This window comes from Gadus macrocephalus, chromosome 4 (assembly GCF_031168955.1).
Source record: "Gadus macrocephalus chromosome 4, ASM3116895v1".
In the NCBI taxonomy this organism is placed as follows: Eukaryota; Metazoa; Chordata; class Actinopteri; order Gadiformes; family Gadidae; genus Gadus; species Gadus macrocephalus.
The window spans coordinates 29,643,123-29,659,019 of NC_082385.1; the positions used below are offsets into that span (position 1 = coordinate 29,643,123).

General features: G+C 42.4%; 18 non-coding genes across 18 annotated transcripts; all 18 read right to left on the reverse strand.

The window, feature by feature from the left end:
- Positions 1-6,942: 6,942 nt before the first annotated feature.
- Positions 6,943-7,014, reverse strand: trnag-ccc (transfer RNA glycine (anticodon CCC)). Its single transcript has one exon. It is a non-coding gene; the product is annotated as a tRNA-Gly (tRNA).
- A 408-nt stretch (positions 7,015-7,422) lies between these two features.
- On the reverse strand, positions 7,423-7,494 carry trnag-ccc (transfer RNA glycine (anticodon CCC)). Its single transcript has one exon. It is a non-coding gene; the product is annotated as a tRNA-Gly (tRNA).
- Positions 7,495-8,393: 899 nt separating this feature from the next.
- On the reverse strand, positions 8,394-8,465 carry trnag-ccc (transfer RNA glycine (anticodon CCC)). The gene has a single exon. It is a non-coding gene; the product is annotated as a tRNA-Gly (tRNA).
- A 624-nt stretch (positions 8,466-9,089) lies between these two features.
- trnag-ccc (transfer RNA glycine (anticodon CCC)) lies at positions 9,090-9,161 on the reverse strand. The gene has a single exon. It is a non-coding gene; the product is annotated as a tRNA-Gly (tRNA).
- A 168-nt stretch (positions 9,162-9,329) lies between these two features.
- trnag-ccc (transfer RNA glycine (anticodon CCC)) lies at positions 9,330-9,401 on the reverse strand. Its single transcript has one exon. It is a non-coding gene; the product is annotated as a tRNA-Gly (tRNA).
- Positions 9,402-9,569: 168 nt separating this feature from the next.
- trnag-ccc (transfer RNA glycine (anticodon CCC)) lies at positions 9,570-9,641 on the reverse strand. The gene has a single exon. It is a non-coding gene; the product is annotated as a tRNA-Gly (tRNA).
- Positions 9,642-10,515: 874 nt separating this feature from the next.
- trnag-ccc (transfer RNA glycine (anticodon CCC)) lies at positions 10,516-10,587 on the reverse strand. The gene has a single exon. It is a non-coding gene; the product is annotated as a tRNA-Gly (tRNA).
- Positions 10,588-10,983: 396 nt separating this feature from the next.
- trnag-ccc (transfer RNA glycine (anticodon CCC)) lies at positions 10,984-11,055 on the reverse strand. Its single transcript has one exon. It is a non-coding gene; the product is annotated as a tRNA-Gly (tRNA).
- Positions 11,056-11,211: 156 nt separating this feature from the next.
- trnag-ccc (transfer RNA glycine (anticodon CCC)) lies at positions 11,212-11,283 on the reverse strand. The gene has a single exon. It is a non-coding gene; the product is annotated as a tRNA-Gly (tRNA).
- A 406-nt stretch (positions 11,284-11,689) lies between these two features.
- Positions 11,690-11,761, reverse strand: trnag-ccc (transfer RNA glycine (anticodon CCC)). The gene has a single exon. It is a non-coding gene; the product is annotated as a tRNA-Gly (tRNA).
- Positions 11,762-11,918: 157 nt separating this feature from the next.
- On the reverse strand, positions 11,919-11,990 carry trnag-ccc (transfer RNA glycine (anticodon CCC)). Its single transcript has one exon. It is a non-coding gene; the product is annotated as a tRNA-Gly (tRNA).
- Positions 11,991-12,624: 634 nt separating this feature from the next.
- Positions 12,625-12,696, reverse strand: trnag-ccc (transfer RNA glycine (anticodon CCC)). The gene has a single exon. It is a non-coding gene; the product is annotated as a tRNA-Gly (tRNA).
- Positions 12,697-12,853: 157 nt separating this feature from the next.
- trnag-ccc (transfer RNA glycine (anticodon CCC)) lies at positions 12,854-12,925 on the reverse strand. Its single transcript has one exon. It is a non-coding gene; the product is annotated as a tRNA-Gly (tRNA).
- A 406-nt stretch (positions 12,926-13,331) lies between these two features.
- On the reverse strand, positions 13,332-13,403 carry trnag-ccc (transfer RNA glycine (anticodon CCC)). The gene has a single exon. It is a non-coding gene; the product is annotated as a tRNA-Gly (tRNA).
- A 166-nt stretch (positions 13,404-13,569) lies between these two features.
- trnag-ccc (transfer RNA glycine (anticodon CCC)) lies at positions 13,570-13,641 on the reverse strand. Its single transcript has one exon. It is a non-coding gene; the product is annotated as a tRNA-Gly (tRNA).
- A 396-nt stretch (positions 13,642-14,037) lies between these two features.
- Positions 14,038-14,109, reverse strand: trnag-ccc (transfer RNA glycine (anticodon CCC)). Its single transcript has one exon. It is a non-coding gene; the product is annotated as a tRNA-Gly (tRNA).
- A 1,092-nt stretch (positions 14,110-15,201) lies between these two features.
- On the reverse strand, positions 15,202-15,273 carry trnag-ccc (transfer RNA glycine (anticodon CCC)). The gene has a single exon. It is a non-coding gene; the product is annotated as a tRNA-Gly (tRNA).
- A 406-nt stretch (positions 15,274-15,679) lies between these two features.
- Positions 15,680-15,751, reverse strand: trnag-ccc (transfer RNA glycine (anticodon CCC)). Its single transcript has one exon. It is a non-coding gene; the product is annotated as a tRNA-Gly (tRNA).
- Between the last annotated feature and the right edge of the window lie 146 nt (positions 15,752-15,897).

Below are 15,897 nucleotides of genomic sequence, written 5' to 3' on the forward strand. Positions count from 1 at the left end.
TTTGTTGAAAGGCAGTCAAGAATGTTGTTAGACCCAGTGTTCGGCTCTCTCCAACAGTCACCTGCTAGAAGCATAAAAACACCTGAACAGAGGAGGACTGTGAGCAGGAAAAGTTTTGCTACCACAATCACTCCAGTAGTAACTCATGCACCGCTGAGCGAGGAGGGAACCAGAGAACCAGAGTACCTCTCAAGAGTGGCGTTCACAAAGCCATGCATCTTCTGCAAAGGAAACCACTTCATGGAATCCTGCTACCAGATTGCAGCAAAGCAACATACAGAAAAGGTTCAGTTCTTAAAAGAAAATGGAATGTGCTTTGCTTGTCTTATTAAAGGTCACACAAGTAGCGCATGCAAGAAACGTCTGACCTGCCAAACATGCCAAAACACCCGACAATTCTGCATATCCATATACAACAAGCCTCAATCCAAAGGCCTTCGGCATATCAGGGCCACACTAGCCATAGTGGCCAAGTGGAGCAGTCCACCATCACCAAAACCAGAAGTAATTCAGTTGCTGTTGCATTGGCTACGAAGCATACTGGGGCCGGTGCGTCTGACTGTAAGCTTGCCATTGTGCCTGTGAAGGTAAAGAGTGTGAAAAGCAACCAATTCATACAAACCTACGCATTCCTCAATCCTGGAAGCAATGCATGTTTCTGCACAGAGAAGCTGATGGAAGATCTGCATGTTGAGGGCAGAAGAACTGAAATCCTACTACGAACAATGGGACAAGAAAGAGTTGTGAATACTTACCATGTGAATGGATTAGAGGTGAGCAGCATTGATGGAACAGACTTTATGCACTTACCTGAAGTATTCACGCAATCCAGAATCCCAGTGAGCCATGAGAACATTGTTGCACAGAAGGACTTGCAGAAGTGGCCATACTTAAAAGACGTTCAACTTGCAGCCATTAAAGCAGATATAGGTCTGCTTATCGGTGCCAATGCCCCATGGGCACTGGAGCCTTGGAGAATCATTCACAGCCAAGGAGACGGGCCTTATGCTGTCAAGACCCACTTAGGATGGATCATCAACGGACCATTGAGTGGTGGTGCACCTACTGATGAACGTGGCCGACCGTGTGTCTCTTCCAACAGAATCTCTGTGACAAGATTAGAGGAACTGCTGGTCAAGCAGTACAACCTGGACTTCCCGGAAAGGGCTTGTGAGGAGCAACCTGAACTGTCTTTTGAAGACAAGAAATTCTTGAAAATTGCTGATGAGTCAACTGTGAAGAAAGATGGCCATTATATGATGCGACTGCCCTTCCGGGATGAGAACTTGACCATGCCAAACAACAAGACTGTAGCAGAGCTCAGAGCCATGGCGCTGCGGAGGAAGCTCATGAAGAATGAGTCATTTCGATCAGACTACAATAAGTTCATGAATGCAATGTTTGACAAAGGCCATGCTGAGCAGGTACCAGATGACCAACTGTCAAGAAGCGATGGTAGGGTGTGGTACATACCCCACCATGGAGTATACCACAAGAAGAAAAACAAAATCGGTGTAGTATTCGACTGCGCTGCATCATTTCAGGGCACCTCACTCAATCTTCAGTTACTGCAAGGACCTGATCTGACAAACACACTCCTGGGCGGCATACTCAGATTCAGACAGGAACCAGTGGCCATTATGGCAGATATTGAGGGGATGTTTCATCAAGTCCGAGTCCCTGAAAATGATGCTGACTTCTTGATGTTCCTATGGTGGCCTCACGGCAATGTCGACCAACCCCTAGTTGAGTACAGAATGGTAGTACATCTTTTTGGCGCTGTCTCCTCACCAAGCTGCGCCAACTACGCTTTGAAGAGAACTGCCATTGATAATGAGAGCCAGGTGGACAGAGACGTTCTAAATACCATCAGAAACAACTTTTATGTCGACTGTTACCTCTGACCGACAAGCCATACGTATGGTCAGTGAACTCAGAGCGGCATGTGCAACAGGAGGCTTTAAACTAACTAAGTGGGTGAGCAACAGCAGATATGTGTTAGCCTCAATCCCAGAAGAAGACCGAGCTTTGAAGGAAATTGCAGATGTCAACCTGGAAAAGAGTGAGCTACCATTAGAGCGCGCTCTTGGTGTGCAGTGGAACGTTGCGTCAGACACCTTTGGCTTTAATCTCTCTCTAAAACAACAGCCTTACACACGGCGGGGCATTCTCTCAGTGGCCAACTCTGTTTTCGATCCTCTTGGATTTCTTGCACCTATGGTCCTTCCAGCAAAGAGGATAATGCAAGAACTCTGCAGAGGAAGCTATGGATGGGACTCAGAGATTCCGCCCGCCGCTGCCAAGAGATGGGAGACATGGATCGGTGGTCTGAGCCAGTTGACAACCCATAACATCAGAAGATGTTACCGGCCACAGGACTTCGGAGAAGTTTCTGATGCCCAGCTACATCATTTCTGTGATGCCAGTGAGGTGGGATATGGCACAGCGAGCTACTTGAGACTCACCAACACCAGAGGTCTCATTCACATTGCCTTTGTGATTGGCAAAGGAAGAGTAGCCCCGCTGAAACCGATCACCATTCCCAGACTGGAACTAGCAGCTGCAGTCCTGGCCGTTCGAATTAACAGAATGCTGGAAAAGGAGCTTGAATACTCTCTTCAGCCACCAGTCTACTGGACTGACAGCACCACTGTCATGAAATACATCTTCAGCGACACCATCCGCTTTCAGACATATGTGGCGAACAGAGTATCCACCATCAGGGATCTGTCAGAGAAGTCTCAGTGGCGATACGTGAGCAGTGTCCTCAACCCGGCGGATGACGCCTCTCGGGGCCTGACGGCTGAAACATTTCTGAAGTCTGAACAATGGCTACATGGTCCAGCCTTTTTGAAACAGCCAGAGGAAACCTGGCCCAAATACCCAGAGAATTCCATCTCTCTTGCTGCTGATGACCCGGAGATCAAAAAGACTGTTGCAGTCTTTGGCACAGCTGCAACAGAAACACGAGATCCGGTCATTGAATTCATACAGCACTTCTCTTCATGGGATCGCCTCAAAAGAGCAACAGCAAGGCTCCTGCAATTCAGGGATCTGCTCATGCATTTGAGCAGAAAGAGAAAGGCAGCAGCACTCGCTCACCAACAGTCTGAGGTATCTGGAAAAGATCCAAAGGTACAGACACAGGAACATCTGTCTGTTGAAGATCTTGCACGTGCTGAAGAGACTCTCTTGTGCTGTGTTCAACAACTACACTTCCGCAAGGAGATCTCAGCACTGGAAGCAGGAAAAATTACTGTTAAAGCTAGCAGCAAGCTTTTCAAACTGGACCCTTACCTCTGTGATGGAGTACTGAGAGTAGGCGGAAGACTGAGTAGGATGGCAATGCCGGAAGAGTTCAAGCATCCGGCCATTCTACCCAAAGACAGCCATCTGACCAGACTGCTCCTCCATCACATCCATACTTGGGTAGGCCATGGTGGCAGAAACCAGATGCTTTCAAAACTTCGCCAGAAATACTGGGTCATAAAAGCCAATTCTGCCACCAGAACAATCATGAAAAACGGCATATTCTGCAGACGTTGGCACACTCCCCCTAGTGTGCAGAAAATGTCCGACTTGCCTCTCAGCCGCACACAGCCGGACCACCCTCCCTTCACCTACGTGGGCGTTGCTTACTTTGGCCCAATAGAAGCAAAGAGGGGCCGGAGTGTGGTGAAAAGGTACGGCGTCATATTCACCTGCCTTGTCAGTAGAGCCGTCCATCTAGAGCTGGCACATTCTTTGGACACTGACTCTTGTATCTGTGCTCTCCGAAGATTCATGTGCAGAATGGGTCAGGTCAAAGAAATGTTCTCTGACAATGGCACAAACTTTGTAGGAGCAGAACATGAGCTGAGAGAGTCACTTGCTCTTTTGAATAATGACACGATCCAGCAGCGCTTGTCAGCAAGAGGAATAAAGTGGAGTTTCAATCCGCCTTTCGGCTCACACCATGGAGGCGCATGGGAGAGACTCATCCGTACTGTCAAAAAGGTCCTCTACTCTGTCGTCAGACAGCAGATGTTGGATGACGAGAGCCTGCATACTGTTCTGTGTGAGGTAGAAACCATCCTAAACGATAGACCTCTCACTGCAGTTTATGATTGTGCACGTGATCCAGAGGCCCTCACACCCAATCATCTGCTCCTGCTGAAAGGAAAACCCCTGCTGCCTCCCAGAGTGTCTCAGAAGGATGACTGCTATTCCAGACGGAGATGGAGACAGGAAATTAACATTATTTTTGGATTTTGAAAGCCTTTTTTCGAAGAAGAATGAATCATTTTTCATTGGACTTTATTATGCAAAATGTGTGGACTCATTAACATAACATTTAAGAATTGCGAAATGCTCCATGTTTATTATTGTATAATTGTCAATTGGATATTATGGACAATTAGGGGCCGGGATGTTGGAGCCATTTCTGCTGTTTATGATTTATTTGTGATATTTATATTGTTTGGTAATTTCTGTTATTTTGGAATATTGTAAGTATCGCGATCTAGACTCTGATGTGATGTTTGGTGTAGCCTGTGTCACAGGGTGCTTAGTGTTGGGCACCGATTGGGTGTCTAAGCCCCGCCCGTTTTGGTGATTCACCTTCACTTACAGGTAACAGGTGGTGGGTTGTTTGAATGAGTTGGCGGGTGTAGAAGAAGGACACCGTTTTTGACCGTGGTCTATATCGTGTTTGTTGCAAACCCTAAGTTGTGTACAATAAAAGCTGAAACTCTAAATACTGAACGCGCGTACTGAACATCTATCTACCCTCGTCAAAGTGGATCCATGCGAAATCGCGTTGGATGCCACAATACCTTATTTTCCACTTTTCCCACAATCCCACCACTGTCTTAGTGAAGTAAAAAAAATAACATTCAAGGAGAACATAAAGCCTGCTTCCAATTTGTATCACACAACAATGCAATGTGTTGAACCTACCGCTATTACACACATTAAAAAAATAATCCAATTGTTTAAAATAATTAAACCTGTCAGGACTAGCCAAATAAATATAAGTCTTTCTGCTATGTGCCCAGGTGTACTGTCTTCAATTGTCATTGTCTCATTCTTTAACCTCGTCCTAACATCAACAAGTATCAGTATTACGTCTGGGTCTGTGGTATGTTAGTGGGTTTTCTCCGTCCAAATGTTGTGCGTCCAATCAGCGAACAGAGGGAGTGGCGGAGAACAATGACGTTAATGTCAGCTCTCGTTGGCGGACAACGTAATTCCCGGCCAAACGTTAGCGATTGGTTATGGCAGATCCAGAGGGGCACTTGGCAGGTCCAATAGTTTTAAACTTCAACAGACACCCGCCATCAAGTGAGTTAACGTTAGTCAATTGAGTGGGCTCCAGACTCTCTGTGCAAATAAAATTAAGTACGAGAGTCTGGTAGGACCAGGCTAGGCAGACCTAAGACTGCTGATATATTCAAACATGAAACAAAGCAGTGTTTGCCCACACCACACACTGTTGGTTTCGTTATGTAGCTACTTAAAACAAGAATATGGGAAAATGCTGAATGGTCAGATAAGATGAAAGAAAATTAGACAATTATCATCTGCGCGCTCTCTCAAAGAAGTTGCTTTTTACACTTATTTTTTCTTCTCGTTAACTGATTTGCTGAAGCTGAACAGCCAATCCGTGATATCTCTCACCACCAGCATCAGTCCCCGATTAAACATGCTGAGTTTTAACGCCAGATCCACAGAGAGAGAGAGAGAGAGAGAGAGAGAGAGAGAGAGAGAGAGAGAGAGAGAGAGAGAGAGAGAGAGAGAGAGAGAGAGAGAGAGAGAAGGAGGGGAAGAAAGTAGGATGAGTGCAATTTTCTTGAAGGCGGGAAGCCCATTGTGCTGGTCCCCATGAAGGTCCGCGCCCCCTCGCCACTATCGGCCCCACTATACACCAGGTGTGTGTGTGTGTGTAGGGGGGGGGGGGGATAAGGGGTGAATCCAAAAAATGTCAGAATTGCAGTCAATGGCCACTTCTCTTGCTCTCCCACTTTCTCTCTCTCTCTCTCTCTCTCCTATTCTCTCGCCTCTTTCTGTCAGCAAGGGTTTGGTGAGAGAACAAAAGGTGAGCGTGGTTTCCTACTTTCTAAAACTCCACTCGACTCTATTCTACTAAGCTAGGATTGTTTTGCAACAACTCACTCCTCACTAGGGTTACTCTTAACTAACCCCAACCCTTAACTAATAGGGTTATTTCGGCTGTGAGCTAAACTCTAGCCCAAAGCCAAAATAACTGATGGTGGAAGTCGACTATCAAACGAAGCCTCTCTCTCCAGCTTTTTGTAAACCTTTGGTCGTGAAAGAAGGCTGACTCCTGAAGAACGGAGGGGCCGAGAACGACAACAAGGAATGATAAAAAACCTTCAGGAAGGATGATTCTAATCCATGCGGGGCTTCAAAGGTAAGCAGTACAGTATAATCCGATCTGCATTGGTAGCCAATGTAGAGAGGCGAGAATAGGGGTACAAGGTTTAAATTTTTCCCTCTGTCTATTAAAACCACCACCCTGCATCCTATTGTCTGGAGGCGCCGAATAGAAGTCACTAGGTGGAGTGTGGCAGACAACTAGGATGTTCACCCAGGTTTCGGAATAGTCAATGCACCATGACGTTCCATTTCTGGAAGACACACACAAAGTGTGTTCTGAGTATCAATGGCCAAGTCCAGGGAATGTTAAAAAATGTACTTCCATGCATTGGCCGGGAATCTAAACCGGGTCAACTGCTTGGGAAGCAGCTATTCTCACCACTATACCACGAACGCATACGTTCAATAACACAAATGATACCTGACCGAAAAAGTTCACAGGGGTTTCAGATGAGCATAAAAAAGACGATTTTCCTTCTCACAAACAAAGTTTGGATTGTTCTTGTCCACTAAAATATCCCAGTATCAATCTTTCATGTGCCGACATTTCTTAAAGAATTTCAATGCATTGGCCGGGAATCGAACCCGGGTCAACTGCTTGGGAAGCAGCTATTCTCACCACTATACCACCAACGCTTACATTAAATTACTCAAATGATACCTGACAGAATAAGTTCACAGATATTTCAGATGAGCATAAACACAACGATTTCCCTAATCACAAACAAAGTTTGGATTGTTCTTGTTCCGTAAAATATCCCAGTATAAATCTTTCATGTGCCGACATTTGTCAACAAACTTTAATGCATTGGCCGGGAATCGAACCCGGTTCAAATGCCTGGGAAGCAGCTATTCTCACCACCATACCACCAACGATTACCATAAATAACACAAATGATAACTGACAGAATAAGTTCACAGGGGTTTCAGATGATCATAAAAAACACGATCTTCCTTCTCACAAACTAAGTTTGGATTGTTCTTGTCCACTAAAATATCACAGTATCAATCTTTCATGCGCCGACATTTGTTAAAGACTTTCAAAGCATTGGCCGGGAAACGAACCCGGGTCAACTGCTTGGGAAGCAGCTATTCTCACCACTAATCCACCAACGCCGAAGCAGCTATTCTCACCACTATACCACCAACGCTTACATTAAGTAAAACAAATGATACCTGACAGAATAAGTTTTAGATGAGCACAAAAAACACGAATTTCCTTCTCACAATGAAATTTTGGATTATCGTTTACAACTAAAACTTCTGTGTATCAATGGCCATGTCCAGGGAATGTTAAAGATTGTCGATGCATTGGCCGAGAATCAAACACAGGACAACTGCTTGGGAAGCAGCTATTCTCACCACTATACCACCAACGCTTACATTAAATAAAACAAATGATACCTGACAGAATAAGTTTTAGATGAGCACAAAAAACACGAATTTCCTTCTCACAATGAAATTTTGGATTATCGTTTACAACTAAAACTTCTGTGTTTCAATGGTCAAGTCCAGGGAATGTTAAAGATTGTCTATGCATTTGCTGAGAAAAGAACCCGGGTCAACTGCTTCGGACGCAGCTAAGCTCACAACTATACCACCAATGCTTACATTAAATTACTCAAATGATACCTGACAGAATAAGTTCACAGATATTTCAGATGAGCATAAACACAACGAATTCCCTGATCACAAACAAAGTTTGGATTGTTCTTGTTCCGTAAAATATCCCAGTATCAATCTTTCATGTGCCGACATTTGTTAAAGAACTTTAATGCATTGGCCGGGAATCGAACCCAGGTCAACTGCTTGTGAAGCAGCTATTCTCACCACTATACCACCAATGCTTTCCAAAAATAACACAAATGATAACTGACAGAATAAGTTCACAGGGGTTTCAGATGATCATAAAAAACATGATCTTCCTTCTCACAAACAAAGTTTGGATTGTTCTTGTCCACTAAAATAGCCCAGCATCAATATTTCATGTGCCGACATTTGTTAAAGAATTTCAATGCATTGGCCGGGAATCGAACCCAGGTCAACTGCTTGGGAAGCAGCTATTCTCACCACTATACCACCAACGCCTACATTAATTAAACAAAATGATACCTGACGGAATAAGTTTTAGATGAGTACAAAAAACACGAATTTCCTTCTCACAATGAAATTTTGGATTATCGTTTACAACTAAAACTTCTGTGTTTCAATGGTCAAGTCCAGGGAATGCTAAAGATTGTCTATGCATTTGCTGGGAATCAAACCCGGCCCAACTGCTTGGGAAGCAGCTATGCTCACCACTATACCACCAGCACTTACATAATATAAATTAAATTATACCTGACAGAATAAGTTCACAGAGATTTCAGATGAGCATAAACACAACGATTTCCCTAATCACAAACAAAGTTTGGATTGTTCCTGTTCCGTAAAATATCCCAGTATCAATCTTTCATGTGCCGACATATGTTAAAGAACTTTAATGCATTGCCCAGGAATCGCTAACGGGTCAACTACTTGGGAAGCAGCTATTCTCACCACTATACCACCAACGCTTACATTAAATAAAACAAATGATACCTGACAGAATAAGTTTTAGATGAGCACAAAAAACACGAATTTCCTTCTCACAATGAAATTTTGGATTATCGTTTACAACTAAAACTTCTGTGTATCAATGGCCAAGTCCAGGGAATGTTAAAGATTGTCGATGCATTGGCCGGGAATCGAACCCGGGTCAACTGCTTGGGAAGCAGCTATGCTCACCACTATACCACCAACGCTTACATCAAATTGCTCAAATGATACCTGACAGAATAAGTTCAGAGATATTTCAGATGAGCATAAACAAAACGATTTCCCTAATCACAAACAAAGTTTGGGTTGTTCTTGTTCCGTAAAATATCCCAGTATCATTCTTTCAAGTGTTGACATTTGTAAATGAACTTCATTGCATTGGCCGGGAATCGAACCCGGGTCGACTACTTGGGAAGCAACTATTCTCACCACTATACCACCAACGCTTACCGTATGTACCCCAAATGAAAACTGACCGAATAAGTTCAAAGGGGTTTCAGATGATCATAAAAAACACGATCCTCCTTCTCACAAACAAAGTTTGGATTGTTCTTGTCCACTAATATAGCCCAGTATCAATCTTTCATGTGCCGACATTAGTTAATGAATTTCAATGCATTGGCCGGGAATCGAACCCGGGTCAACTGCTTGGGAAGCAGCTATTCTCACCACTATACCACCAACACTTACATTAAATAGAACAAATGATACCTGACAGAATAAGTTTTAGATGAGCACAAAAAACACGAATTTCCGTCTCACAATGAAATTTTGGATTATCGTTTACAACTAAAACTTCTGTGTTTCAATGGTCAAGTCCAGGGAATGTTAAAGATTGTCTATACATTTGCTGTGAAACGACCCCGGGTCAACTGCTTGGGAAGCAGCTATGCTCACCACTATACCACCAATGCTTACATTAAATTACTCAAATGATACCTGACAGAATAAGTTCACAGATATTTCAGATGAGCATAAACACAACGATTTCCCTGATCACAAACAAAGTTTGGATTGTTCTTGTTCCGTAAAATATCCCAGTATAAATCTTTCATGTGCAGACATTTGTTAAAGAACTTTAATGCATTGGCCGAGTATCAAACCCTGGTCAACTGCTTGGGAAGCAGCTATTCTCACCACAATACCACCAAAGCTTACAATAAATAAACCATATGATACCTGACAGAATAAGTTCACAGGGGTTTCAGATGATCATAAAAAACACGATCTTCCCTCTCACAAACAAAGTTTGGATAGTTCTTGTCCACTAAAATTGCCCAGTATCAAACTTTCATGTGACGAAATTTGTCAACGAATTACAATGCATTAGCCGGGAATCGAACCCAGGTCAACTGCTTGGGAAGCAGCAAGTCTCACCACTATACCACCAACGCCTACAGTAACTAAAACATATGATACCTGACAGTATAAGTTCACAGAGGTTTAAGATGAGCAGAAAAACAGCGAATGTCCTTCTCACAATGAAATTTTGGATTAGCGTTTACAACTAAAACTTCTGTGTATCAATGCCCACGTCCAGGGAATGTTAATGATTGTCGATGCATTGGCCGGGAATCGAACCCGGGTCAACTGCTTGGGAAGCAGCTATTCTCACCACTATACCACCAACGCATACTGTAAATAACACAAATGATAACTGACAGAATAAGTTCACAGGGGTTTCAGATTATCATAAAAAACACGATCTTCCTTCTCACAAACAAAGTTTGGATTGTTCTTGTCCACTAACATATCCCAGTATCACTCTTTCATGTGCCGACATTTGTTAATGAATTTCATTACATTGGCCGGGAATCGAACCCGGGTCACCTACTAGGGATGCAGCTATTCTCACCACTATACCACCAACGCCTACTTTAAATAAAACATATGATACCTGACAGAATATGTTTTAGATGAGCACAAAAACCACAAATTTCCAGCTCACAAGGAAATTTTGGATCATCGTTTCGAACTAAAACTTCTGTGTATCAATGGCGAAGTCCAGGGAATGTTAAAGATTGTCGATGCATTGGCCGGGAATCGAACCCGGGCCAACTGCTTGGGAAGCAGCTATTCTCACCACTATTCCACCAACGCAGACATTAACTATAACAAATGATACCTGACAGAATAAGTTTTGGATGAGCACAAAAACCACAAATTTCCAGCTCACAAGAAAATTTTGGATTATCGTTTGCAACTAAAACTTCTGTGTATCAATGGCCAAGCCCAGGGAATGTTAAAGATTATTGATGCATTGGCCGGGAATCGAACCCGGGTCAACTGCTTGGGAAGCAGCTATTCTCACCACTATACCACCAACGCATACTGTAAATAACTCAAATGATAACTGTCAAAATAAGTTCACGGGGGTTTCAGATGATCATAAAAAACACGATCTTCCTTCTCACAAACAAAGTTTGGATTGTTCTTGTCCACTAATATATCCCAGTATCAATCTTTCACGTGCCGACATTTGTTAATGAATTTCATTTCATTGGCCGGGAATCGAACCCGTGTCAACTACTTGGGAAGCAGCTATTCTCACCACTATACCACCAACCCCTACTTTAAATAAGACATATGATACCTGACAGAATAAGTTCACAGAGGTTTAAGATGAGTAGAAAAACCACGAATGTCCTTCTCACAATGAAATTTTGGATTAGCGTTTACAACTAAAACTTCTGTGTATCAATGGCCAAGTCCAGGGAATGTTAAAGATTTTCGATGCATTGGCCGGGAATCGAACCCGGGTCAACTGCTTGGGAAGCAGCTATTCTCACCACTATACCACCAACGCTTACATTAACTAATACAAATGATACCTGACAGAATAAGTTTTAGATGAGGACAAAAACCAAGAATTTCCAGCTCACAATGAAATTTTGGATTATCGTTTTCAACTAAAAATGTTTGTGTATCTATGGTCAAGTCCAGGGAATGTTAAAGATTAACGATGCATTGGCCGGGAATCGAACCCGGGTCAACTGCTTGGGAAGCAGCTATTCTCACCACTATACCACCAACGCATACTGTAAATAACACAAATGATAACTGACAAAATAAGTTCACGGGGGTTTCAGATGATCATAAAAAACACGATCTTCCTTCTCACAAACAAAGTTTGGATTGTTCTTGTCCACTAATATAACCCAGTATCACTCTTTCATGTGCCGACATTTGTTAATGAATTTCATTGCATTGGCCGGGAATCGAACCCGGGTGACCTACTTGGGAAGCAGCTATTCTCACCACTATACCACCAACGCCTACTTTAAATAAAAAATATGATACCTGACAGAATAAGTTCACAGAGGTTTAAGATGAGCAGAAAAACCACGAATGTCCTTCTCACAATGAAATTTTGGATTAGCGTTTACAACTAAAATTTCTGTGTATCAATGGCGAAGTCCAGGGAATGTTAAAGATTATCGATGCATTGGCCGGGAATCGAACCCTGGTCAACTGCTTGGGAAGCAGCTATTCTCACCACTATACCACCAACGAAGACATTAACTATAACAAATGATACCTGACAGAATAAGTTTTAGATGAGCACAAAAACCACAAATTTCCAGCTCACAAGAAAATTTTGGATTATCGTTTGCAACTAAAACTTCTGTGTATCAATGGCCAAGCCCAGGGAATGTTAAAGATTGTTGATGCATTGGCCGGGAATCGAACCCTGGTCAACTGCTTGGGAAGCAGCTATTCTCACCACTATACCACCAACGCTTACATTAACTAAAACAAATGATACCTGACAGAATAAGTTTTAGATGAGGACAAAAACCACGAATTTCCTTCTCACAATGAAATTTTGGATTATCGTTTTCAACTAAAAATGTTTGTGTATCTATGGTCAAGTCCAGGGAATGTTAAAGATTATCGATGCATTGGCCGGGAATCTAACCCGGGTCAACTGCTTGGGAAGCAGCTATTCTCACCACTATACCACCAACGCATACTGTAAATAACACAAATGATAACTGTCAAAATAAGTTCACGGGGGTTTCAGATGATCATAAAAAACACGATCTTCCTTCTCACAAACAAAGTTTGGATTGTTCTTGTCCACTAATATATCCCAGTATCAATCTTTCACGTGCCGACATTTGTTAAAGAATTTCATTTTATTGGCCGGGAATCGAACCCGGGTCAACTACTTGGGAAGCAGCTATTCTCACCACTATACCACCAACACCTACTTTAAATAAAACATATGATACCTGACAGAATAAGTTCACCGAGGTTTAAGATGAGTAGAAAAACCACGAATGTCCTTCTCACAATGAAATTTTGGATTAGCGTTTACAACTAAAAATTCTGTGTATCAATGGCCAAGTCCAGGGAATGTTAAAGATTATCGATGCATTGGCCGGGAATCGAACCCGGGTCAACTGCTTGGGAAGCAGCAATTCTCACCACTATACCACCAACGCCTACAGTAACTAAAACATATGATACCTGACAGTATAAGTTCACAGAGGTTTAAGATGAGCAGAAAAACAGCGAATGTCCTTCTCACAATGAAATTTTGGATTAGCGTTTACAACTAAAACTTCTGTGTATCAATGCCCACGTCCAGGGAATGTTAATGATTGTCGATGCATTGGCCGGGATTCGAACCCGGGTCAACTGCTTGGGAAGCAGCTATTCTCACCACTATACCACCAACGCATACTGTAAATAACACAAATGATAACTGACAGAATAAGTTCACAGGGGTTTCAGATTATCATAAAAAACACGATCTTCCTTCTCACAAACAAAGTTTGGATTGTTCTTGTCCACTAATATATCCCAGTATCACTCTTTCATGTGCCGACATTTGTTAATGAATTTCATTACATTGGCCGGGAATCGAACCCGGGTCACCTACTAGGGATGCAGCTATTCTCACCACTATACCACCAACGCCTACTTTAAATAAAACATATGATACCTGACAGAATATGTTTTAGATGAGCACAAAAACCACAAATTTCTAGCTCACAAGGAAATTTTGGATCATCGTTTCGAACTAAAACTTCTGTGTATCAATGGCCAAGCCCAGGGAATGTTAAAGATTGTTGATGCATTGGCCGGGAATCGAACCCGGGTCAACTGCTTGGGAAGCAGCTATTCTCACCACTATACCACCAACGATTACATTAACTAAAACAAATGATACCTGACAGAATAAGTTTTAGATGAGGACAAAAACCACGAATTTCCAGCTCACAATGAAATTTTGGATTATCGTTTTCAGCTAAAAATGTTTGTGTATCTATGGTCAAGTCCAGGGAATGTTAAAGATTATTGATGCATTGGCAGGGAATCGAACCCGGGTCAACTGCTTGGGAAGCAGCTATTCTCACCACTATACCACCAACTCATACTGTAAATAACCCAAATGATAACTGTCAAAATAAGTTCACGGGGGTTTAAGATGATCATAAAAAACACGATCTTCCTTCTCACAAACAAAGTTTGGATTGTTCTTGTCCACTAATATATCCCAGTATCAATCTTTCACGTGCCGACATTTGTTAATGAATATCATTTCATTGGCCGGGAATCGAACCCGGGTCAACTACTTGGCAAGCAGCTATTCTCACCACTATACCACCAACACCTACTTTAAATAAGACATATGATACCTGACAGAATAAGTTCACAGAGGTTTAAGATGAGTAGAAAAACCACGAATGTCCTTCTCACAATGAAATTTTGGATTAGCGTTTACAACTAAAACTTCTGTGTATCAATGGCGAAGTCCAGGGAATGTTAAAGATTATCGATGCATTGGCCGCGAATCGAACCCGGGTCAACTGCTTGGGAAGCAGCTATTCTCACCACTATACCACCAACGCAGACATTAACTATAACAAATGATACCTGACAGAATAAGTTTTAGATGAGCACAAAAACCACAAATTTCCAGCTCACAAGAAAATTTTGGATTATCGTTTGCAACTAAAACTTCTGTGTATCAATGGCCAAGCCCAGGGAATGTTAAAGATTTTCGATGCATTGGCCGGGAATCGAACCCGGGTCAACTGCTTGTGAAGCAGCTATTCTCACCACTATACCACCAACGCTTACATTAACTAAAACAAATGATACCTGACAGAATAAGTTTTAGATGAGGACAAAAACCAAGAATTTCCAGCTCACAATGAAATTTTGGATTATCGTTTTCAACTAAAAATGTTTGTGTATCTATGGTCAAGTCCAGGGAATGTTAAAAATTATCGATGCATTGGCCGGGAATCGAACCCGGGTCAACTGCTTGGGAAGCAGCTATTCTCACCACTATACCACCAACGCATACTGTAAATAACACAAATGATAACTGACAAAATAAGTTCACGGGGGTTTCAGATGATCATAAAAAACACGATCTTCCTTCTCACAAACAAAGTTTGGATTGTTCTTGTCCACTAATACATCCCAGTATCACTCTTTCATGTGCCGACATTTGTTAATGAATTTCATTGCATTGGCCGGGAATCGAACCCGGGTGACCTACTTGGGAAGCAGCTATTCTCACCACTATACCACCAATGCCTACTTTAAATAAAAAATATGATACCTGACAGAATAAGTTCACAGAGGTTTAAGATGAGCAGAAAAACCACGAATGTCCTTCTCACAATGAAATTTTGGATTAGCGTTTACAACTAAAACTTCTGTGTATCAATGGCCAAGTCCAGGGAATGTTAAAGATTATCGATGCATTGGCCGGGAATCGAACCTGGGTCAACTGCTTGGGAAGCAGCTATTCTCACCACTATACCACCAACGCTTACATTAAGTAAAACAAATGATACCTGACAGAATAAGTTTTAGATGAGCACAAAAACCACAAATTTCCAGCTCACAAGAAAATTTTGGATTATCGTTTGCAACTAAAACTTCTGTGTATCAATGGCCAAGCCCAGGGAATGTTAA